At 38.7% G+C, this 24,261-nt stretch overlaps 1 protein-coding gene and 1 long non-coding RNA gene across 2 annotated transcripts in view; both read left to right on the top strand.

Annotated features, from left to right (window-relative positions):
• HS6ST3 (heparan sulfate 6-O-sulfotransferase 3) overlaps positions 1–24,261 on the top strand; it is an 807,361-nt gene that overhangs the window by 138,895 nt on the left and 644,205 nt on the right. The window lies entirely within an intron of this gene.
• The window catches only part of LOC134732637 (uncharacterized), a 242,452-nt gene that overhangs the window by 43,532 nt on the left and 174,659 nt on the right, over positions 1–24,261 (top strand). The window lies entirely within an intron of this gene.

A 24,261-nucleotide genomic window follows, 5' to 3' on the forward strand; every position in this document is an offset into this window, starting at 1 on the left:
GTGGAGTTAAGAAAGCACGGGGTATGTTCAAGAATTGCAAGTAACTCAGGTTAGAGCATGGGAAGAACATGTTGAATTGGCAGAAGATGAGTCTAAAAGAGCATCAGAGCTTAGGAGTTTGAAAGATTTTTCATATTAAGGAGTTTAAACTTTATCCTGTGGGTAATGGTGAGCTGTTGAAGGACGCTGAGAAGAGTAGTGATATACTCATTTTTGTCTTTTAGAGTGTAATGTAGAAGATGGATTGGAGTGGGCAAAAGGATATGGCAGGGAAACAAGAGCCCATCATTTTGGTCCATGTGAGAAACGATGAAAAGTTAAAAAGGCAGTGAGGCTTGGAACGGAGAGGGTAGAAAACTCTCAGGGTACTGGTTTTAACAACTGTGTAGATGATCAACCAGATAGAGATCACTGGATTGATTTGATGGGAAAGGTAAATTGAGTTTTTGGAGATGCTGAATTTGTGGTTCCAAGTGTAACTATTCAGATCCTAGGTGAAATATAGGTCTGGAGATGCAGACTTGGGAGTCACTCAGCATGAAATTGTAGTCAAAGCCTTGGGAGCTGAGGAAACAGGTCAGGGAGGGTGAGTTATAGGAGAAGAGGAGGTCCAAGGATGGAATTTGGTGAAGACCAATATCTGGGAGGAGCACAGGAGCAGTATGGAAGCCAAGAGTGGACTGGATGGGAATGGAGGAAGTGGAGACATGAGTGTAGACTTCTCTCACAAAAATGGAACTAAATTGCTTTTAGGGGACTCAAAGTCAAGAGAGGCTTTCTAAAAGATGGACAGTATCTGAGCATGTTCACAGGCTGAGATGACAGAGCCAGTAAAGACAGATGGTTCATGATATAGCAGAGAAAGGAGGCAGGGTCCTGAAAATGTTAGGGTCCAAATGATTAACTTGGATAGGAATGGAACCCAAGACAAACAGAAAGAGGTGAAGATACTTGCGGAAGTTGGCAAATATAGTGGTTGAGGATTAAGAAGTTAAGGCAGCTCCCACCTGGAATCTACATCTTGTCTATATGGGAGGTGGTAAGACCACCTACTCTGGGTAAGGTGGAAAGAGAGGTATGAAGGGTAATGTGGAAGCGGCCAGTTAGGAAAGCAGAGAGGGGCTGCGTCAGTGAAACTCCAGAGTGTGTGCATGTTGAGGGAGGGATTGGAGAAGAAAGCAAGTGGGGCCAGTACAGGGCTCCTCCATCCTTACTGTGCCTATTGATCCTGTGGGAATCTTGCTCACATGCAGATTTTGATTCATTATGTCTGGGGTGGGGCTTGAAATCCTGAATTTTTCACACTCCCAAGTCCCAAGTGATGCTGATACTATAGTCCTGTATTAGTCCATTCTCACACTGCTATAAAGAAATGCCTAAGGATGGGTAATTTATAAAGAAAAGAAGTTTAATTGGCTCACGGTTCCATAGGCTGTGCATGAAGAATGGTTGGGGAGGCCTCAGGAAACTTACAACCATGGCAGAAAGCAAAGGGGAAGGAGGTGTGTCTTACATGGCCAGAGCAGGAGGAAGGCGGGAGGGGAGGTGCTACACACATTTAAACAACCAGATCTCATGATAACTCAGTATCATGAGAACAGTACCAAAGGGGAAATCCACCCCGTGATCCAGTCACTTTCCACCAGGCCCCACCTCTAACATTGGGATTTACAATTTGACATGAGATTTGGGCAGGGACACAGACTCAAGCCATATCAAGGCCCATGCACAAAAGTTTGAGTAGCAAGAAAGCAGGACATTTTTCTGGAACTGGCTTGTATACACTTGCTGTATTTACTAAGATTATGTGTTTATGTGAAGGGTGGGGTCAGATGAAGACTGCTGATGGAGTACATAGGAGGTCTAACCTTCTGACTCTAGCCTTGGTCTCTGTACTGACCAGTCATAAAGTGTAAATACAAGCTATTGTTCCCTATGATGTTGGAAATAAAAATGTTAATGGCACCAGCATGAATGATTGTGTGCTTGTTTCCAGCAGCATTTGTCTGCTTGGGTATAAAAGGGATACACATAGCCCATTGTTCTGAAGGGGAGTGTGGTAAGAAAGTTGAAGAAATGTGCCACATTGACTGGATTTGGAAAAGAGGTAGAGCACATAGCCTCGAGAGGGTGTTAAGGTGCAAGAGTGAGAAAAATGGATTGTTGTGAGATTATGTTCTCAGAGTGTGAATTCAGAGTATAAGATGCTAGAGCAGAGGTAGGTAGCCTAAGATATGACACAGTTCAACATGGCTATCGGTGTGGTTGTTAAGTAGGTGTTGGGATGGATGGCAGGAGTTGAGGATCAGAGAAAGACAAATGTGAAAGCTTCGCTGGCTGTGAAAAAGATCATAGGATTGTAATAATAAGGAAAAGGAGGTGTTGGGGATAGTAGAGTCAGAGGTCATGAGCCTCTGAGAAGTGTCCTACAAAGGTAGAAAAGTAACCAGAAATGGCAGACAAAATATAAACAAGAATGCTTGTGTATTGGGTGTGAGAGAATGTGCAGTCTCCACCAGAGAGGGCTAAAAGGGGAAAATCAGTACCTAGGAAGTGCGGGATCTAAATAGGGTGGTGAAGAGCTCTGAGCATCCTGAGATAAGCTTGAAAAATCACAGATGGGAGTGTCAGGGGGTCAGTGGTAATGAGCAGGAGGGTTTCCAGGGAGCCCAGAGACAAGGACTGGAGAGGGATTGGCTGTGGGGGAATCAGGTGGAACCAGGGAAGGGAAGATCAGTAGGAAGATGAACGTGCGAGAAATGATTGGTACCTAAAGATGATTTCCCTTGGTGCTGTGCTCAAAGATAAGGAGAAGCAACAGAGATTTTGTTCACTGGTCTAGGGGTTCTGGCTGAAACTTGGGTAAAAATGTTGTTGGGAAAGAAATTAGCAAACGTGTTCCCAGGATGGATGTGTTGGGTGGTCAGGCCTAGTGTGTTTCATGATGTATATGGCCTTGGTCAGCCAAAGAAGAAGTCTGCTTATTTTATGCCTACCAAACAAGAAACCTCTACAGGTTTAATTTCATACTTTTGGTAAACATGTTAACCATTCTTGTTGAATGACAGTGCAGAAGAATCTATTGCATGATTGATACATTGCCTTTTTAAAAATAAAATATTGATTTTGTGTAAAGAATATGTTTTCCTCTAATTGTAGTGTGGAAATATTTCTATAAGTTGGAAAACAAAAAAATTACAATAAAAAATGAATTTCTAACTTCTTGCCCTAAGTGGGACCACTGTTAGGCTAGCAAGAGTAGAATTTCCATCCAGAAAAAGGACTTTTTATTTATTTTTTCTTGAAGTTATATGAGGTATTATATGCAAAAGGCTTGTCGTGGCTATGGAATGGGTAGAATATTGCAGTGTTGCATCATTCGTTCTTCTTTTCGTTCCTTTAGTTTTGTATAGTAGCTATTACTGTACCATTGAAAGCAATAGCCAGTGGAAAATGTGGTTTTGAACTTGATGAATATAGAACATTCATTTTATCATAAAGGGTTTGGAATAACTAAGAAATCAACTATAGTTTGAAGAGTTCCAGGAAAATAAATCTGAAATGGAAAGAGCAACAGTGATGAGGGCTAGAAAGGATACATAACAAATGAAAATAAAGCCAGTTATGAGGAAGACCGAAAACACAGAAGGAAATTGGGAGAATAATAAAGGAGATAATGAAACACGATAGAAAACAATGAGATGATAGCCATTTGTGTTTACCTGGGAGCTTCACTCAGAAATTAAACTTGATAGGAAGAGGGAATGTGGAGAAGTTGGGCAGCAAGCTGATAATGACTTGGTACCCGAAGTTTAGAGATGTGGTCAGAGCAAGTCTGTTAATAGGAAATAAAATCTATGGAAGGAATTTAAATATAATTTAGGGAGCGTTCGGGGATTTAGTGTTAAGGATTAACATGGTCAAAATTACAGCAGGAAATAATTTGCATTCAGGATGCAGACTCACAAAGAAGCCAGGGAGAGGCATTTTAGGGGAAAGAATGTGTTTACCTTACTTACTGTGTGTTGGATGGGACACACCATAGCACATCAACACACCCAGGTTCTGCAGTGGATGCAACTTATAAACAAGACTCTTTCTTTTGGGTCTTTGTTTTTTCATCTGTTAAAAAAAAAAAGAAAGAAAAAGGAAAGAAAAAGAAGCCAGGCGTGGTGGCTCATGCCTGTAATCCCAGCACTTTGGGAGGCTGAGGCAGGCATATCACCTGAGGTCAGGAGTTTGAGACCAGCCTGGCCAACATGGTGAAAACCTGTCTCTACTAAAAATACAAAAATTAGCCAGGCATGGTGGCACGTGCCTGTAATCCCAGCTACTAGGGAGGCTGAGGCAGGAGAATCGTTTGAACCCGGGAGACGGAGGCTGCAGTGAGCCTAGATTGTGCCACTGCACTCTAGCCTGGGTGACAGAGGAAGACTCTGTCTCAAAAAAAAAAGAAAAAAAAATATGTATTAGTCTGTTCTCATGCTGCTAATAAAGACATACCCAAGACTGGATAATTTATAAAGCAAAAGAGATTTAATAGACTCACAGTTCCATATGGCTGGGGAGGCCTCATAATCATGGTGGAAGGCAAAGGAGGAGCACAGACATGTCTTACATGGCAACAGGCAAGAGAGAATGTGAAGGGGAACTCCCTTTTATAAAACCATCAGATCTCTTGAGACTTACTGTCATGAGAACAGCCTGGGAAAGACCCACCCCCATGGTTCAATTACCTCCCACCATATCCTTCCGATCAATGATACGTGGGAATTATGGGAGCTACAATTCAAGATGAGATTTGGGTGCGGCACAGCCAAACCATATGAAAAGAATATACCGAAGCTTGGCAAGGTACGAGGGCACTCTTAGATGCTGCTTATACAAATTTCCTCTGAAGACAGTTGGATAATATGTTTCAAAAACCTTAGAAATTCTCATTTTCTATGCCTAAATAATACTATGTCAAATGATTTGTTGTAGATAATAATATCTAAAGATATCTTCAAAGATTTATGCCTAGGGTTGCTCATACAGTATTATTTATAATATCCCAAATTTGGAAACAACTGAGACATATAAAAATAGTAAATTGCATAAATAACTCTCAGCTGATTTATCCAATCTGATACCATGCATTTATTAAGACCATGTTATAGAATAATCTTTAATGTTGTTGGAAAAATATGATATACAGTTAAGGAAAAGAAGTAGTTTCCCATAGTTCGTACAATATGGGGAAATAATATATATGACTAAGTGTATAGATGGGTACTGGATATTATTATTTATGATTGCTAGTAAAAAAAAATTTATATTAGGGGACTATCTAGAAATCTAGCTTTTAAGAAGTACTCCGGTTGAGCTGCCAGACCACAAGGATTTGAACTAGTCAGAGCAGGCAATCAACTGATGTTTGAAGCTGGGCTTCCCCACAACCCTATCAAGCAGAAACTGTTTTTTTATCAAAGTGGAATGCAGGCTGCTTGGTGCCACACATAGAACCATCAAAGAGGAAGCCACAAACAGGTCCTAGGGGAGTAAGATGGGATCACCATTCCTAGTAAATAAATCTAAAACACCAACAAAAAGTTTTCAGTGAAATGTATAATAAATAAAAAGGGCGTAGCATGGGTTGTTTTTTTCCCTTGTCATCTATTATTTTTTTAAAGATTTAGCAATCTCCTCCCCCAACCACCATTCAAAAACCCCTGAACAGATATAACACCTTTACCTCCAAATCCTAGTTGTCATCTACTGATCTCCTGGTCATCCCTTTTCGTTCATTGAAGATTATCTCCTGACGCCAGTCTTATTTCCGTCCCCAAACCAGATTATTATTTTTATGGCTGTATTAGTCAGGGCTCTCTAGAGGGACAGAACTAATAGGATACATGTATATATGGAGGGGAGTTCATTAGGAGAATGGGCTCACATGATCACAAGGTAAAGTCCCACGATAGGCCGTCTGCAAGCTGAGGAGGAAGGAAGCCAATCCAAGTCCCAAAACCTCAGAAGTAGGGAAGCCAACAGTGCAGCTTTCAGCCTGTGGCCAAAGGCCAGAGAGCCCCTGGCAAACCACTGGTGTAAGTCCAAGAGTCCAAAAGCTGAACAACTTGGAGTCTGATGTTTGAAGGCAGGAAGCATCAGTACTGGAGAAAGATGATGGCCCGAAGACTCAGCAAGTCAGCTCATTTCACCCTCTTCTGCTGCTTTTTCTAGCCATGCTGCCAGCTGATTGGAAGGTGCCCACCCAGATAAGGGTGGATTTGCCTCTCACAGTCCACTGACTCAGATGTTAACCTTCTCTAGCAACACCTGCACAGATGCACCCAGAAACAATATCTTGCATCCTTCAATCCAATCAAATTTATACTTAATATTAACCATCATAGGCAGCTTTGACACCCATTCACTCATCCAATCCCTGGCCTCTTGGTTCCCTTATCTTTTCCAATAATCACCTTTTCTACTGTACCCTGCAGTATATTCTCACTGTCCATTCCTCACCTCTGCCACTCTCTCTTCACTTTCCTCCATACCCAGCTTAGACTCCATAGTTACCCCCATAACTCCCTTGCTAAAGCCCTCAACTTCTTTACCTTTCTTCTTCTGTTATTTATTTCTAGAAAAACTCTGATGCTATGAGTCTGTCATTCACTGTCTCCTTGCCAGCACTCAAGCAGCTGAATATTCCTAGAGAAGAAATACACAAGAGGTGCCAAGATTTAATTTTAAATGCATGATCAAAAACCTCAAATAGCCAGTCAGCACCAAACTGCTATCCTACTATACTTCTCCAATAGGCTTATTTTCCCACTTCCTGAAATGGCTCTGTCCTTTCGTCTGCTCTCCTCAAATCTTTTTAGACCTCTTCTTCCCACTTCTCTGTCAGCTAGTGTATTAGTCCACTCTCATGCTGCTATGAAGAAATACCCAAGACTGGGTAAGTTATAAAGAAAAGAGGTTTAATTGACTCACAGTTCCATGTGGCTGGGGAGGCCTCAGGAAACTTACAATTATGGGAGAAGGCACCTCTTCACAGGGCGGCAGTAGAGAGATTGAGAACTGAGCCAAGGGGGAAGTCCCTTATAAAACCATCAGATCTCATGAAAAGTTGCTCAGAAGAATAGCCTGAGGAACCACACCCATGATTCAATTTACCTCTCACCGGGTCCCTCCTACGACCCATGGGGATTATGGGAGCTACAATTCGAGATGAGATTTGGGTGGGAACACAGCCAAATCATATCAGCTGGTGACCTTGCCTCTTAGGCCATTGAGAAGATAGAAGCCAGCAGAATGAAGTTTATTTGCTTTTTCCTAACCAAATCTATAACTGCATCTACATCATTCTCCCCTTTTATTACAATAGGGAAAATATCCCTCATCTTCCTCCTCCTTCTCTTCCTTCTCCTCCCTCTTCTATTGCCCTTCCTCTTCCTCCTATCAAAGCCAGTTCTTTTATTTTCCACTGGATTCTATTCCTAATTTTCTGCCTTCTGTGAGACTTCCTTCTCTAACTCGTTTCTTCTCTTTGCATAATTCATCTCTTTGTTATTACCAGATTAGTGTTAAAAAATAAACCTCAAATAGTTGACCCCATATTCCTACCTTACATCTGCTCCATTCCTATTTTCTTAGTAATTACTGTCTTTAAAAAATTGTCTACGTGTGCTGTCTCTAATGCTTTACCTCTAATTTTGTTTTTAACCCCAACTGAGTAGTTGAAACTGTTCTCATCGAGGCTTTGTATGGGTTAATTCAGTGGAGATGTCTTTGTCATTGGTCTTAGGGTTTACTCAGTGCTGGGTTTAGTTGACCACTTCCTTCTTGAAACATTCTGCATTTTGCTTTTTAAACTCCAGACCCTCTTGTTTTTCTTCATATCTCACTTGATGACTTTTCATTGTTCTGCCTCAAAATGCTGGTGTTTCTGTCAGCTAAACCTGGGCTTTGGTTTTTAACTCCTCCTACCCCTATACCTTCTCTCTGATAGATCTTATTCTCTACCTGTGAATCTCAAATTGCCATCTTGACATCTTCAGTTAATTATCCTATGAGCTTCTTAAACTTATCTTGTCTAAAGTGGCACCTTGAATTCCATTCTCCAAACCTGTTCCTCTCTCAGTCTTCCTTATCTCAGTAAAGACTACTACCATCTATCTAGTTTAGGAAAGAACTCTGGGGGGTCATCCTTGCTTGTCCCTTTTACCTCTCACATGCAATTTGTCACCAAAATCTATGGCTTTCCCCTTCTATATATCTCAAAACTGTCTGTCATAGTACAGGCCCACGTCTACCATCAACATCCTAAGCCAAGCCACATCATCCCTTACTTGAAATTACTCTCCCTGCACCCAGTCTTGCCACTTTTCTTCCATTTGTCAGCCGAAGTGCTTTCTTTTTTGAAGGCAAATCCAATTTTGCCTGTTAGATTAACTATAGGCTCTTTATGATGGCCGACAAGGCTCTTTTGTTGTCATTCCAGCCTGATTCTGTGCCTGTCTGTCTTTTGCAACTGCGACCTCATTCTTAGGTTTTAGATTAAATGCAGTTAATTCAGAGAGGCATTCCTCAACCTCGTAATTAAAATGAATTCTTTCTTTATCATTATTCTCTAGCACAGTACCAATTTAGTTTTAGTTTTCTTTACAACACTTATGGCTTAGGATTATGCATATTTGTGTGTTTATTGTATGTTTCCTCTGCAAGGCTGGAAGCCCCAGGAAATCAGGTTGTTGGCCCCTCCAATCACTATTTTACCCCAGTACCCAGCACAGTGCTTGTGCATAGTTGATAGTGTGCTTTCAATATATTTGTGAAACAAATGAATAGACAAATATTTGCCAAGTGTTTATTCTACTTGGTGCCTACGTGAAGAGAAAGGGTAAAAATGATCCAGAATGTAAGATGATTATCATGTGCCTGGGTGACAGCATAAGTGGTAAGGGTTGACAGTGCAACACGGGGAAACAGAAAATAAACAGTAAGATTTAGACCTTGAAAAATGACAATTATTGTATCTTTTCAAAGATGGGGAAGTAGGGCAGTGATATGGACTGAGGAAGGAATACTCAGAGTTCCGTATTCTGTTCTTTATATGGGAGGCCTTATCCTTACAAAATCTCTTCAGGCAACCTGACTCAAAAATAGCATTCATGGAATGACTCAGAATGGAATACAGAACAGAAACCACAAAGTAATTAAAGTTGAGAAAGTTTGTGCACCTTTCAGGTCATTAATATCTATATACACCCAGTGAATGCGTACCATGGAAATGGTTCATGTGAAGGTTAATTATTTACATGACAGATGCTTATTGATTATCTAAGAATTCCCTGGATGATTGTCTTATGCCTTAGAGTGTTAATATGAAAGGCATCCCTTCATCTGGCTCTATAAATGAAATCAATCATTTAGCAGCAGTTGCCTTATCACATTGCACTACTTTATATGAAAGATGCTATCCATGAAAGCAATTATAATGGGGTGGTTTAATAAGGCAGACAGTGCCGGTGAATACAATTCAACTGTATTCTAAGCAAATACAATGCTTTTTGCAAGGCATTCATTTGTTTTATTAAAGCCAATTACACATTTGTTTTTGCCAATTTTTACTGTACAAAAGAAATTTGAAATACTTAATAGTCAATTACTGTGAGCATGCAGATAAAAATAATGAATGTTATCACACAAAGAGTTTATACATAAAAGGCAAGGCAGACACAAATACAGTATATGGAAATTTGTCAGAAAGTAATAACTTCTATTTTAAGCCTCTCTGGAGCATGTGGGTGAAGGAAATCCTTTAAATCAGTGAAATTCCTACCTGAATCCATGTAGGTGACTGCTGTGATTCTATCTAAAAGGAATACTGGTAAAAGCTACAGTCAGTGTCCACTCAAGAGAGCTGGCTTTTTCCTTAATAGCATCTTTAATGCAATAGAAAAGCAAACTCTTGGTGGTTAGATCTCTATGTTTAGTCACTTTGGAATCTTTGATGCTTTTATAAGTCGTTGGAAAAGAAACGCTAAATTTGCCTTCAAGTGATAATGGAGAATTATGTATTTCAAGCAAATTTGGGGTCAGGGAATGGTGAATATACTGATAATAAAATTTTGGTTATGAATTAATAAGAAAACTTTTTAACTTGCCAACAATTCATGTAGCACTTACAGCATTTCAGGTTCAGTACTAGGCATACAAAAGCAAGATAGATAAGATCCTGGCAGTATAAATTTGATAGTCACAAAGTGAAATGAGACATTAGACAGGTTGCTTCAGTGACATATTATGTGTGCTGTGATTGAGAAATTAAGAGCATCACAGGTTAGGGGAGGGGAGTGGATGGGGAAAGTGAGATGTTGATCAAAGGGTACCAAGTTTCAGTTAGACAAGAGAAATAATCTTTAGTACTCTATTGCTAAGAATGGTGGCTGTAATACATAATAATGTATTGTATATATTTTTTAAAAAGTTCCACAGGAGCATTCATCTGCTAAGTTAGGGTTGAGGGAAGTCTTCCTGGAGGAAATAAAGTTAAACTAAGCCTTTTATTGAAGTAGGAATTGGGTAAAGAGGATGAAGGAAAGAGCCTGTATGTAGGTTCTGGAGCCTTTGAAAAATGGAAAAACATCCAGACTGGTGAGAGATTGGAGTGTAGAGAAGAGTGGCAGAGATGGGTCCAGGGGATGAACTAAGAAGACATTGGCAGTGCCCATGAACCATGATAAAGGAACTTGTACTTTATCTTAAACCTGGGATGCTATTGGAGATTTTAAGGAGAGTCAGGACATCATCCAGTTTTATTTTATCCTTTTAACCTTTCTAGCTACAGTGTGGTTATGCATTCCAGGCAAGGTAGTATGGAGGCTTTTTCTTGGGCAAGGTCAGGGGCAGAAATAGAGGCAAGTGGACAGATTCAGAAAGTCTTTACGAGTTAGAATGACCAATAGGTAAGTAGATAGTTGGTTGTGAATCTCGGGAGACACAATTGGCCTGAGATATGCCCTGGCATACGAAGCGTGGACCTGCAGCTTATTCCTACTGGCCACATTGCCTCCCTGGGCCCCACACAGAAGCAATAGCATTTATATTGGGAAACTGAATGATCTAAATGAGAGAGTAATAAATCTTTTTGCAACTCAGGTCCTTTCTGTTTTTTTTTTCTTTTCCATAAAATGAAAGAAATGCCTAATAGAACTGTCAGCTGATAGATCATTAAAATAATTTTTGATGGTAGATCACTATTTGATTTTTGTCATATAACTCAAGAGTTTAAAGAATTGAGTGACATCGCAATAATACAACTCCTTCCATTTCTATCACCTGTTTGTGTAAAAAATGTTCTACACACTTACATAAAAATGAAAAACAGGAATAAATTCATGTAGAACATTGCCTCATTCTTTCAATAAGTTATATTTTCCACGGACCCATGAAATAATTGAAAAAATAAAAAGCATTTAAATTAATAGTTCTATCTAAATTTTGTTTTATATAATTAATATATATTTGTCAAAATACAAAATATGTTACATTGGGTTTATCAATTGTATTTAATGGTAATTTAATGAGAACTCAATGCAGAAGAAAAATATTATCACTTAGAACTTTATGGTCCCAGGAGATTCAATAAAAATTAAATTTACCAACTTTTTTTTTTTTTTTTTGCAGAGATGGGTGATAAGGTAATCAATAAAAGATTTTCAAGCATAAAATATATTACATTGGGTTAAAATTTTGTTGTAGAAGTAGAACAGAATTATGAGTTCAAAGATGAAAAGGAATGATGTAACATTTTCTTTTTTCTTTTTTTTCCTTTTTTTTTTTTTGAGATGGAGTCTGGCTCTGTTGCCCAGGCTGGAGTGCAGTGGCGCGATCTCGGCTCACTGCAAGCTCCGCCTCCCAGGTTCAGGCCATTCTGCTGCCTCAGCCTCCCGTGTAGCTGGGACCACAGGTGCCAGCCACCACGCCCGGCTAATTTTTTGTATTTTTTCGTAGAGACGGGGTTTCACCATGTTAGCCAGGATGGTCTCAATCTCCTGACCTCGTGATCTGCCTGCCTCGGCCTCCTAAAGTGCTGGGATTACAGGCGTGAGCCACCGCGCCTGGCCTGTTGTAACATTTTCTAATGTTAAAGAAGTGGGGGGCCGGGCACATAACTAAAACTTTATGCCTATTGAACAGCAACTCCCATTTCCTCCTTTCAACAGCCCCTGGCCACCACCATTCTGCCTTCTGTTTTTGAGTCTTTTTTTTTTTTCTTTTTTTGAGGTAAGGTCTCACTCTGTCCCCCAGGGTAGAGTACAATGGTGCCACCACCTCGGCTCACTTCAGCCTTGACCTCCTGGGTCCAGGTGATCCTCCTGCCTCAGCCTCCTAGGTAGCTGGGACTACAGGTGCACTCCTGGATAATTTTTTGTCTTTTTTATAGAGATGGGGTTTTTGCCATGTTGCCCAGGCTGGTCTTGAACCCCTGGGCCCAAGTGATCTGCACACCTTGACCTCCTAAAGTGCTGGGATTACAGACGTGAGCCACTGTGCCCAACCCAAGTCTATTTTAGGTCCTTACATAAGTGGAATCATACAGTATTTGTCCTTCTGTGACTGGCCTATTTCACTTAGCATAATATCTTCCAGGTTCATCCATAGTGTGGCATATGAAACAATTCCTTTTTTAAGGTTGAATCATGAAGATAACGAGTGTTGGTGAGGTTCTGGAGAAATTGGAACTCTTGTTCCCTGTTGGTGGGAAGGTAAAATGATACAGCTACTATGGAAAACAGTATAGTGATTCCTAAAAAATTTAAAAATAGAATTACGATAGAATCCAACAGTCTCACCTCTGGATTGCTTCTTTTCAATTCTAAAAAAATTGAAATCAGTATCTCCAAAAGATATCGGCACTCCCATGTTCATTGCAGTATTTTTCACGGTAGCCAAGAGATGGAAAGAACCTGAATGACCATCCACAGATAAATAAAGAAAATGTGGTATACACATACCATGTATGTAATTTTAATTTTTCTTATCTTATTTACAAAAAAAGAAACAGTTGAAATTAACTTTAATATGTTTTTAACTCAGTACATCCAAAATATTGCCACTTTAACATGTGATCAATACAAAACGAATTGAGATACTTAATGTTCTTTTTATTTTGCACTAAGTCTTCAAAATCCAGCGTGAATTTACACATGTAGTACATCTCAATTTGGAGTAAACACCTTTCAAGTGCTACTAGTCATATATAGCTAGTGGCTTCCATATTGGACAATGCAAATCTATACGGCAAATATTAGTGCTAAAATTTTATTTTTATTTGCTAGTTGTTTCTTGAGCATTCTTTGTTTTCTTAGCAGACCCTGAGCTTCTTAAGGGCAGGAATCATATTTTTAAACTCCTTTGATACTCTTAAGGTATTCAGCATAATGCCCAACCTAGTAAGATAGCTTGATACATCACATTTGTTGAATTATTTTGACTAATGAAACTTTTTGTCAAAGCACCTTCATAATGCTAGTCTGCTGACTAGTCCTTTGGAAATTGGATTGCTCTTTTTGGAACAACAAAGTTGTCAGAGTTGTAAATAATTGACAAGGCTGCTAATAGCTGCTGCCTGTGTAATTAGACAATCATTTAAATTTGTGAGCATCCTGGGCGTGGGACTGAGGTGGCTTTTCAGCTACTTTCAGTCACAACAGCTTTTATTTTAAGTATGAACATCTTTACATGCAAATTAATAGTTTGGAAGGCATTAGATGCTCTTTAAAAGATTATGAGTTTAAATTTTCCCTGGGATGCTTATCAATTGGTTAATATTATCACACCTATATTTGACTTATCTGACTTACGTATTTTCACCTAGTTTGAAAATAAATTGACTTAGCTGTACTAACTAGTCCCTTAGAAACTTTTTCTTTTCTGAGGGGGTGGTGTGTGGAAAGGGGGGCTGCCTAGATTCTGGAAATATCTTTATCTCCTCTGATAAGCCTTTATGCTGGGAGCAGTGGCCTTCAAGATAAACAAACTAAAAAAGGGCCCCCCGAGAATCTTAATTTGTTCAAATTAAAATGAATGTAGGAAGATAATAACGCTGTTTTTAAAAGCTAGTCTCAAATTTAGCACAGTAGTTTAACAATTCCGTTGGGAAAATTACATCACTGTTACATATAGGATTAATGAAAAAAATAGTAATTATTCAGGTTGTAAGATTTTTTCTTTTTTTGACTTCTACCATTTTGAACACAATATGAATTCAATAGTGCAAATTCTTGAACTGCAACTGAGATTAGAAAATCTCATAGGTGTACTGAATAGGGAAGAAGGTTGACAAAGTGATCACTTTATTCTAATGACTTTATGCTAAAGTAAACATATCACATCAAAACCAGTATAATAATTGAAAGTCTTGTTTGCATTTGCAGACCAGAGTTCTTTTGCATGAAAAGAGAGCTTATTTTTTTTCTGTACTTATGATCACTATATTAAATTAATCAAGGAGGTGTGCTAATTTTCTTCTAATACAATTGATTTTCTGAAAATTAAGAGAATAGAAGATGTCATCATGATGAATCAGAAATGCTTAATCCTATCACAATACAAAGCAAACTGAGTTGTCATGCATTCCATCTATTTTGCTATTAATCAATGGAAAAAAAATAGCTGTTTTCTTCACCTAGTTCTAGATAATTCACAGACGTGAAGAGGATTATCCAAGCTAGTATTAAATTTATAACAGAAGAAATAGAACTGAAATTTGACATCTCTGGTGCTAATTATTGAGATATATTCTGCCAGGGATTGAAATCTATGGGTGGCCTATAACAGAAGTCTGCCAAATATGTATTCTGTTCATAGATAATGAACTGTTGTCAGTTTTCCTCAAGGGAAATTTGAGTGTATTATATTTTCTCTCTAAGATAGGTGTAGCTGTTTGAAAATAAAATTGTTGTTGCTGCTAATACCTATTAACTTTAAATGTTATTCACATGCCTGTGCTCAGAAGGCACAGCATGTACAAAATATTAATTTTAATCGGTTTCAGTCACAGCAAAATTTTACTTCATAGCCTACTTGGTTGAATGAGATCAGCAACTGTGGCACTAATTTTGTGTGTCATTACTAAATCATCCCAGATGATTGAAATCAAGTTTCCAGTGTTGCTTTGCAACCAACATATGACATTTGCAAACAATGGGATTATTCCTGAACTCTCCTTAGAGCTGGTCCCTCTGTCATCATATTGAGTTTGAAACTTACAATGTACACAAAATTCAGAGAATTGACTTACAGAAGAGTACAAGGGGTAGAGCATTAAGACTGCAATCTTACAGTCACCAAAAGTGAGTTACAGAAGAGTACAAGGGGTATAGCATTAAGATCACTATCTTACCATCTTCAATGAATGTAACTTAATTATTTTTTCCATCTCAAGTCTTTTGAGGATTTAAGGTAATAGCTGTCAATTCGGAGTTTCCTCGATCCATTCATGGTGTCTACTTTCTCATTGGTTCCAGCTAATTTCCAGGGACCTTATAGATGTTGAGACCTGAGGGTTCACTCTGGTCCTCTTTCTAGACCCTATTGGTTGCTCCCTACAGATTGCTGATACCAAGTTATCCTTCTTCTGATGCTAAGGTCTGCAGGGTCCAGATAGCCTTTAGAGCCATTTCTTTATCCATTAGGTACCCTCTGGGCTTGTCTAGGGTGACTAGACACCCCATACAAACTATAGTAGTCTCTTGGTAGGATTGGAAAACAGGCTAAGAGGCAGCATATTTTTCCCATGAAATCTACTGCTCATGCTAGATTTTTGGGTTTTTAGATGTAAAAGTCAAGAATTTGCTTATTTGGGTCTACTCTGAAATAGAAGCCCCCAAGTGCCTACCTGTTTCCTAGATTTTGAGAATGTGGGAATAGGGGAACATCCTGGGATAATAGGGAATATAGAGGGGGAAACTACATTAGTTAATATGTTAAATTATTATTTTCTACAAGTGTAAACAAACCAAATTGAGTTTTGGAAATGTTAAGATTAGGGTTAGTCAATCTGAGTAACAGAAAGCTATCTAAAATATTAATGAAATATATTCTGTATTAGATTAAATAATATGTATGTAGGTACATGAATGGCTGTTTTGTTGTGGCTTGTAGTGACCTATTAGTTTCTCTCTCTCAGAGGCGAGCCATATCTGTAAAAACCAGATTTAGTCCAGTACTTTAACAATTAGAAAACAGAGATCCATAGCATGAAGACACACACAGCCAGTGTAGCCAACCAGGCCTTGAAATCAGATTCTCTTACTCAGAATTCTTTGCTCATTTCCTCCCTCCCTGCCCAAGACAGATTATTTTGCAGTGGAAGAAAATTAGGTTAGCCATCAGGGTGAACTTTTTGATGCTAATAGGTTGAAACATTGAAATACATTATCGAGGACATTTGCAGTGGTTATTTTAAAAAATGGTTAGGCAGCTACCTTTTCACTCTGGTCTGGGGACAGTCCTGTGGAATCAGGGCTTACTGAAGTTGATTTCTTCACCCTGGTTTTTAGATTACATGATTTTAAGGCAGATACTTCAAAGAAGGTTTACAAATAATGACTTGATTGAAATATTTACCAGAGAAACTGCCCTGGTAGCTTCTCTAAATTCCAGAAGTACAGTGTTTGTTTCCTTTTTTGTGTGTGTGGAGGGAACATCAATCTGCCCTTTCAAGCAAATGTAAGGATTTTTCAAGATGTTTAAAAACAGGAGAGTGAAATTGTCTTCAGATCCCTAGAGAAGACTGGATTGCATAGAACTTTAGCTTCTTCCCCACGATGGAATGGATTTCCATCGGGAGAGGATTTATAACTTTATGGGCCAGATAGTGTAAAAGATGTGACAGGCTTCAAAAATAATTTTTCAGTGGGACTATTCCTTGAGAATGGTAATTGATTTCGCTTAGTATCTGCTGCTAAAAACAAACCTGGACGACTGTGTTTCATTAAATAAAAAAAAAATAGAGCAAAGTATTCACATTCTTGTGAGGATGTGTAGAGATTTAGATAGATTTTAGAGAGATTATTTTGTATTTCATTACACCCTGGGCTGAGAGAGCTACATTCTGGAAAGCAAATCAGACATTTCCTTTCCCTCTGGTAATATTTAAAATCTTAACTTTAAAGAGAAATCTCTCAGAATAACTTTCCTCTCCCATCCTAGACCCCAGAACACCTCTCCAGTCCTTGGACCCTTTCCTCTTGGTGGCAACGTGTCTATTGAACAGGTAATTGGTAGGGGAAATTCTTGTTTTAATACAGCCCTGATATGATTTTGCTCTGTGTCCCTACCCAAGTCTCATCTCAAATTGTAGTCCCCATAATCTCCACGTGTCAAGGGAGGGACCTTGTGGGAGGTGATTGGATCATGAGGGTGTTTCCCCCATGCTGTTCTCGTGATAGTGAATGAGTTCTCATGAGATCTGATGGTTTTATAAGTGGCAAGTTCCTCCTTTGCTCATTCTTCTCTCTTGCCAGCATGTGAAAAAGGCCCTTGCTTCCTCTTTGCCTTCCACCAAATAATTATAAGTTTCCTGAGGCCTCCCTCAGCCGTGTGCAACTGTGAGTCAATTAAGCTTCTTTCCTTTATAAATTACCCAGTTTTGGGTGTTTCTTTAGAGTAGGGTGAAAATGAACTAATACAAGCCCCTTCCTTCCTTTCTCTCTCTCTTGCTTCCTCTCTTCCTTCTGCCTTCCCTTCCTTTTTGTAGTGGATGGCTATGAACTGGCAAATCAGCATGACAGCATAACAGAACCTACTTTTAATGTGGCTTTGTTTTGTTAACCTAGAAACCTAATGTACATACTGCATACTGCAGGTTCATACTTCAGCATACTCAGTTAATTTGAGGGTATTTTAAATTTTATGTAATCTTAAGGTTATAGGGATAGGGTTAGTTGTCTTTCCAGTATACCTTCTCACTTGGGTGTCAACTCTATTACAGTAATCCCTTAGATACAGAATTCAAAATTTGGATTCAATTCAGAATTAATATAAGACAAGTTAAGATAATCATCTTATAAATCAGACTTACTTATAGCCTGTTTTCCTTTTAAAGTATACAATGTCTTTCAGTTTGTAAACTCTTATTATTCAAATACTTGCCCTAAAGATTTGCAGACACTTTAACCCTAAACTCACTGAATCAAACTGTCACCATAATTAATATACATGCCTGTACCAACAAAAACCATTTATTGTTGTACAGATCAGACAAGACTATGTAGTGTGAGTGGGCTGCAGCCTTAAGCCCTTGGCTCAGATTGTTTTAAAGTGTTTGCATAGCTTCTGTGACCTTCCCCATCCTTTTCCTAGAGGGTTTGGCCTTTCCTGAGTCTCGGTTCACTTCTGCCAAGAGCCTGGGAGCACTTCTAACTAGTGTCTAATTTAAATAGGGTCTTTAGTATTCTTACATATTATGTTGTTGTTTACTTAAATTACGGTGCATAATTCCTTGCACATATAAAAGGAAAATGTAATTTCTATTTGATACTATAAGGAAGGTTTCTTTGTGTACTGCATGCAAACATACTCTCCAAACAATTCATTATGTGTTAAAGAATTCGGTAATTGATATTTCAAACAACTTAATTTATATAAATCAGAAATCCTTGCTGGATTTGGGTGGCTATGCAGGTGTTTACAGTGATTTTATTCATATTTAAGGAAATTGGACAGGTATTTGGATGGGTTGGGAACATATTAATTTTCCCAATTAAAATTATATATGATAAGCTCGTACCACCTGAAAACTGCTATTCAAAGTATTTTTTAAATTTAATTCAGATGAGGAATGCCTGTTATTTCTATTCTAAGCAAGCACATATACAATTTATATAGTAGCCTATGCTAGTCAAGTTATCTCAAAATCTTGTGCATGAGAAATTTTCACATCTGCCATCTAGTGTAATTGATGTGGCCACCTTTTCTGTCACCCAGTAGGTTTATAACCTTTCATGGATTTCTTGACAGTTCTCTGCATTGTTGGTGCCATTTCCTCCTCCTGTCTTCTGAAAGGTCATTGTCCTCTGGTCTTCTCTTTCCTCTCTTCCCTGAAGACGATTTTTATTCTCATTCATCTAATATCAGCCTTTGGGGAGACAAAGCTGAATTCTTTATCTCAAACCCTGTTCTCTTTCATATCCTCCTGTTTCCCATTTTCGACTAGTTGCTTTTCTACATTTGTGTCCCAGTGCTACTTCAAATATAACATAGTAGGGAGGAAATACATTATCTTAACACTGGGCCCCAGAAATCCCTCTCAGGAGGTGGTGGACTTTGCTTAAGATAATGCATTGCTATTTGCTGCTGCAAACTGAAATCTGAGAAAAAAGATTGACAGAAGATAAGGTGTAAAAAGGAAGCTAAATCACCCTGGATGCATAATGAACAGAGATTTGAGGCTGGAAGGAAAGGAGAGAAATGGAGTAGGAGGTGAGGAGAGGGAAGATAAGAGAAGTGGCTGAAAAACTGACAGAGAAGTAGAAACAGAGTTGGTAGAAAAGGCCAAAGAACTTTGTAGTTTGCTAGTCAAAATTAGATTATTTACATTCTTTGCAGTATGAATGACTTCATCTCCCCAGCATAATCTGCTACATATACAATAGCTTTCTGTAGGTGAATCTTTTTCATGTCAAAATCTGGAGATAATGGCAGCATTATTCATAGTTGCCAAGAGGTAGAAATAACCCAAAATGTGATATATACACACAATGGAATATTACTCAGCCTTAAAAAGGAATGAAATTCTGATGTATGCTACAACATGATGAACTTTGAGGACATTATGCTATGAAATAAGCCAGATGGAAAATGACAGAAATTTTATTATTCTACTTAGATGAGGTATCTAAAGAAGTCAAATTCATAGAGACAAAAAGTAGATTAGAGTTTATGAGGGTATTGTGCAGGAATGAGGAGGTATCATTTAATGGGTACGAAGTTGAAGTTTTGGATGATGAAAAGTTCTGGAGAAGAATGACAGTGATGTTTGTACAACTAAGTGAATGATTTAATGCCACTGAACTGTAACACTTAAAAATAGATAAAATGGTAAACTTTATGTTGTGAATATTTTACCTCAATAAATAATTTAAAAATTCTGTAGATAGAAGCAGTATACCGTGTCTGGTATGTTACAGTCTGCACAGGATGACAAGATGATCCAGAAACTGAATTACTTCAGCAGAGGTAGTGTTCTAGGACAGAGGGAGAACAAGCCCCATAAAACCCCTGTGATGGATTGAATGGTGATTCCCCCAAAGGACATGTTTGTTTTCTAACTGCTGGAACCAGGGAGTGGGACTTTATTTGGAAAAAGGGTCTTTGTAGATGTATAAGTTAAGAATCTGGAGATGAGATCACCATGCATTACCTGGTGGGCCCTGGATCCAATGACGAGTGTCCTTGTAAGAGACAGAAGAGAAGACTTGGAGGAGAAGGCTGTGTGAAGACATATGCAGAGATTGGAGTGATGCCAAGCAATGCTTGCGGTCAACAGAAGCTGGAAAAGGCAAGCAAGGATTCTCCTCTAAGAGTCTTCAGAATAACAGTCCCTGTCAGTACCTTGGTTTCATACTTCCAGCCTCCAGAATTGTGAGAGAATACATTTCTATTGGTTTAAGCCACCAAGTTTATGGTAATCTGTTACAGAGGGCCTAGGAATACAATACATCCTTCAACCTCTCTCTGTTCTGCAAAATATGACTAGATACTGGGAAGTACGTACCTTCTACACATAATTTGTTGAGAGTTTTTATCCTGAAAGGCGTTTGAATTTTGTCAAATACTTTCTCTGCATAGATTGAGATGATTATATGCTTCTTATCCTTCATTCCATTATTGTGGTGGATAACATTTATTTATTTGTAGACTTGAGCCATCCTTGCATCCCAGGGATAAATCTCACTTGCTGATATTATGGTGTATAATCCTTTTAACGTACTGTTGAACTTGGTTTTCTAGCATTTTGTTCTGGATTTTTGCTTCTGTGTTCATAAGAGATATTGACTTGTAATTTTCTTTTCTTGTAGTATCCTCGTCTGGCTTTGGTATCAGGAAAATGAGTAGAATGAGCTTGGAAGTTTTCCCTTCTCTTCAATTTCTTCGGAAGCGTTTTAGAGGATAGGTGTTAATTCTTCTTTAGGTCTTCGGTAGAATTCACCAGTGAAGTCATCTGGTCTCGGGCTTTTCCTTTTGGGAGAGTCTTTAAAAAATTACTGATTTAATCTCTACTTGTTATTGATCTGTTTAGATTTTCTGCCTCTTCATGGTTCAATCTTGGTAGGTTATACGTTTTTAAGAATGTATCCATTTTGCCTAGGTTCTCAAATTTGTTTATGTATAATTCTTAATAGTAATCTCTTATTATCCTTTGTGTTTCTGTGGTTACAACTGTAATGTCTCCTCTTTCATTTATAATTTTATATATTTGAGCCATCTATTTTTTCCCTAGTCTAGCTAAAGGTTTATTGATTTTGTTTATCTTTTAAAAAGACAACTTAGTTTTGTTTATTTTTTAAAATCTCTATGTCATTTATTTCTGCTCTAATATTTATTATATTTTTCCTTCTAATGTTGGGCTTTGTTCTTTTTTCTTGAGGTATAATGTCAGATTGTTCATTTGAGATCTTTTATCTTATCTAGGCCTTTATTGCTCTAAATTTCCTTGTTAGAACCACTTTTCTTGCATCCCATAAGTTTTGGTGTGTTTTATTTTTATTTTCATTTATCTCAAGATATTTCTTGATTTCCCTTTTTATTTTTTCTTTGACCCATTATTTGGTTGTTCAGGAGTGTGTTACTTAATTTCTATATATTTGTGAATTATCCAATTTTCCTCCTGTTATTCTAGTTTCATACCATTGTGGTCAAATAAAAGATACTTGTTATAATTTTCATCTTCTTAATATTGTTAAGACTTTTTTTTAATATAAAATCTATCCCAGGGAATGTTCCATGTGTGCTTGAGAAGAATATATATTCTACTGCTTTTGGATGTAATGTTTCGTATATGTCTGGTCAGTCCATTTGGCATATAGTGTTACTCAAGTCTATAGTTTTCTTATTAATTTTTTGTCTGGAAAGTGGGCTATTGAGGTCTCCTATTATGATTGTATTGCTGTGTATTTATTTCTTCAGTTATATCTGCTTTGTAATATTTAAGTGGTTTGAGGTTAGGTACATGTATATTTACAATTTATGTATTCCCTTGATGAATTGACCCCATTGCCTTTATATAATGACCTTCTTTGTTTCTTGTGACAGTTGGATTTGAAGAAGGAGTCATTTCCTCTAGTCTTTACTGATTGGCTTCAGGAGACAGAGATCTTCACCAGTGAGCCCACCTGGCAATTCTTGGGGTCTCTTCGACCTTTTCTATGGATTCCCTCTCTCCATGCCTCCTGTTCCCTCCAATGGAGCAAGTCTTAGGATTGTTGTGCCTTCCCCGATTTTGAAGTCAAGTCTGGTGCTGAGAACCTCCAATTTATTTAGCCTAGGGCAGTGCCTTAAAGTGATTTAAGTGTTCAGGTTTCTCCCAATCCATCAAAGTTGAGCCAGTAGCTCAGATATGCACCTTTTGTTGAGATCCATGTGCTGTTTGTTCGAGTGATATAATTTGGATATTTGTCCCCACCCAAATCTCTTGTTGAAATGTAATCCCCAGTGTTGGAGGTGGGGCCTGTTCGGGGGTGTTTGGATCATGGGGATGGATCCCTCCTGGCTTGGCACCGTCCTCACCATACTGAGTTTTTGCAAGATCTGGTTGTTGGAAAGTGTGGCACCCCATCCCCAACTCTCCCTTGCTCCCGCTTCACCTTCTGACGTGAATCAAAGCTCCCTGAGGCTTCTCTAGAAGCCAAGCAGATGCTGGCACTATGTTTCCTCTGCAGCCTGCAGAACCATGAGCCAATTAAACTTATTTTCTTTATATTAAATAAATTACCCAGTCTCAGGTATTTCTTTATAACAATGCAAGAACAACCTAATACAGGGATCTTATGTGAGCCGTGCTCAGAGACATGTGAGGTATTGCCCATTGGGACCACACAGGGTGCTATGGTATGTGTTGGCTGGTTGAGAAGGTTCTCAGGTGAGTCATCCTCTGGGCTTCATGGGTGGGCCTCTTGGTGGAGTTTGTGAGCCAGTTAGTAGAATCTGCAGTTGGCTGTTGAGAACTGCAGGCCAGTTGCTGTGTGCTCCTTCCCCTACGCCTTGCTCCTAGATGTCCCCAGGTGTTTCCACTGTGCTGACTCCTTCAGTTCTAGGTGAGGTGCAACATAAGAGGACCTCTTGGGTCGCATCCTGCAATGCTGGGAAAGTGGGGCTCTCACATTTCCCCATGGAAGAGATCATGGGCCAGGGGGGCCTTTCATACTGAGCTGTGCCACTTTTGAAAGGGATGACACAAGTGAAGTGGCTGCTGTCCTTACTCTCTGCCATATATCCACTCCCAGATTTTTTTGTGTCATTGGTGTGCTGGATACTCACCTAGACTTCAGGGCTCCCACAAAGTACTCTCATCCATGAGTGGTCGCCAAAATCAGTATTTCTCTGGAGAGATGAGAGCTGGGGCTTCATATTCCACTGTCTCACTGATGTCATGCCTCAGTTACCTTCTCATTTTTCTTTTCACTCAAAATTCCTTTACCTTCCCCCTGGCAGCAGACAGTGGCACTAGTGAATAAATTATTTTCTTTCTAGGTATTAAATAGCTACAATTTATTTACTTGTCTGCATCCAGATCAAAATGAATATAGTATTGCTATTGGTATATGTGTCCATGTCCCTAATATCATGAGCTTTTCTATGATGGGTCTCCATTAATTTATCTTGTCATTCTTTCTCTCTAAGGCAAGACTTTGCAAAAAGAAGGCATTGCATACTGAAAAAGATTGACCATTTTTTCTTTATTAACCAAAGAAATATGTGCTTATTACTGAAATTTCAAACATGGCATACATGTAGAAAGTGAAAAGGGCAAGTATTATCCTTAATTCCAATATTTGGAGTACAGCCTTTAATTTTCTGAATGTGTGTAGGTTACAAATATAACTTTTCCACCATAGAGCAAATTGGTCTGTAATATACTTTTTCCAGCCAGGTGTGGTGGCTCATGCCTGTAATCCCAGCACTTTGGGAGGCTGAGGCAGGCAGATCACGAGGTCAGAAGTTTGAGATCAGCCTGGCCAACATGGTGAAACTCCATATCTA

Source organism: Symphalangus syndactylus, chromosome 15 (assembly GCF_028878055.3).
Source record: "Symphalangus syndactylus isolate Jambi chromosome 15, NHGRI_mSymSyn1-v2.1_pri, whole genome shotgun sequence".
Classification (NCBI taxonomy): domain Eukaryota; kingdom Metazoa; phylum Chordata; class Mammalia; order Primates; family Hylobatidae; genus Symphalangus; species Symphalangus syndactylus.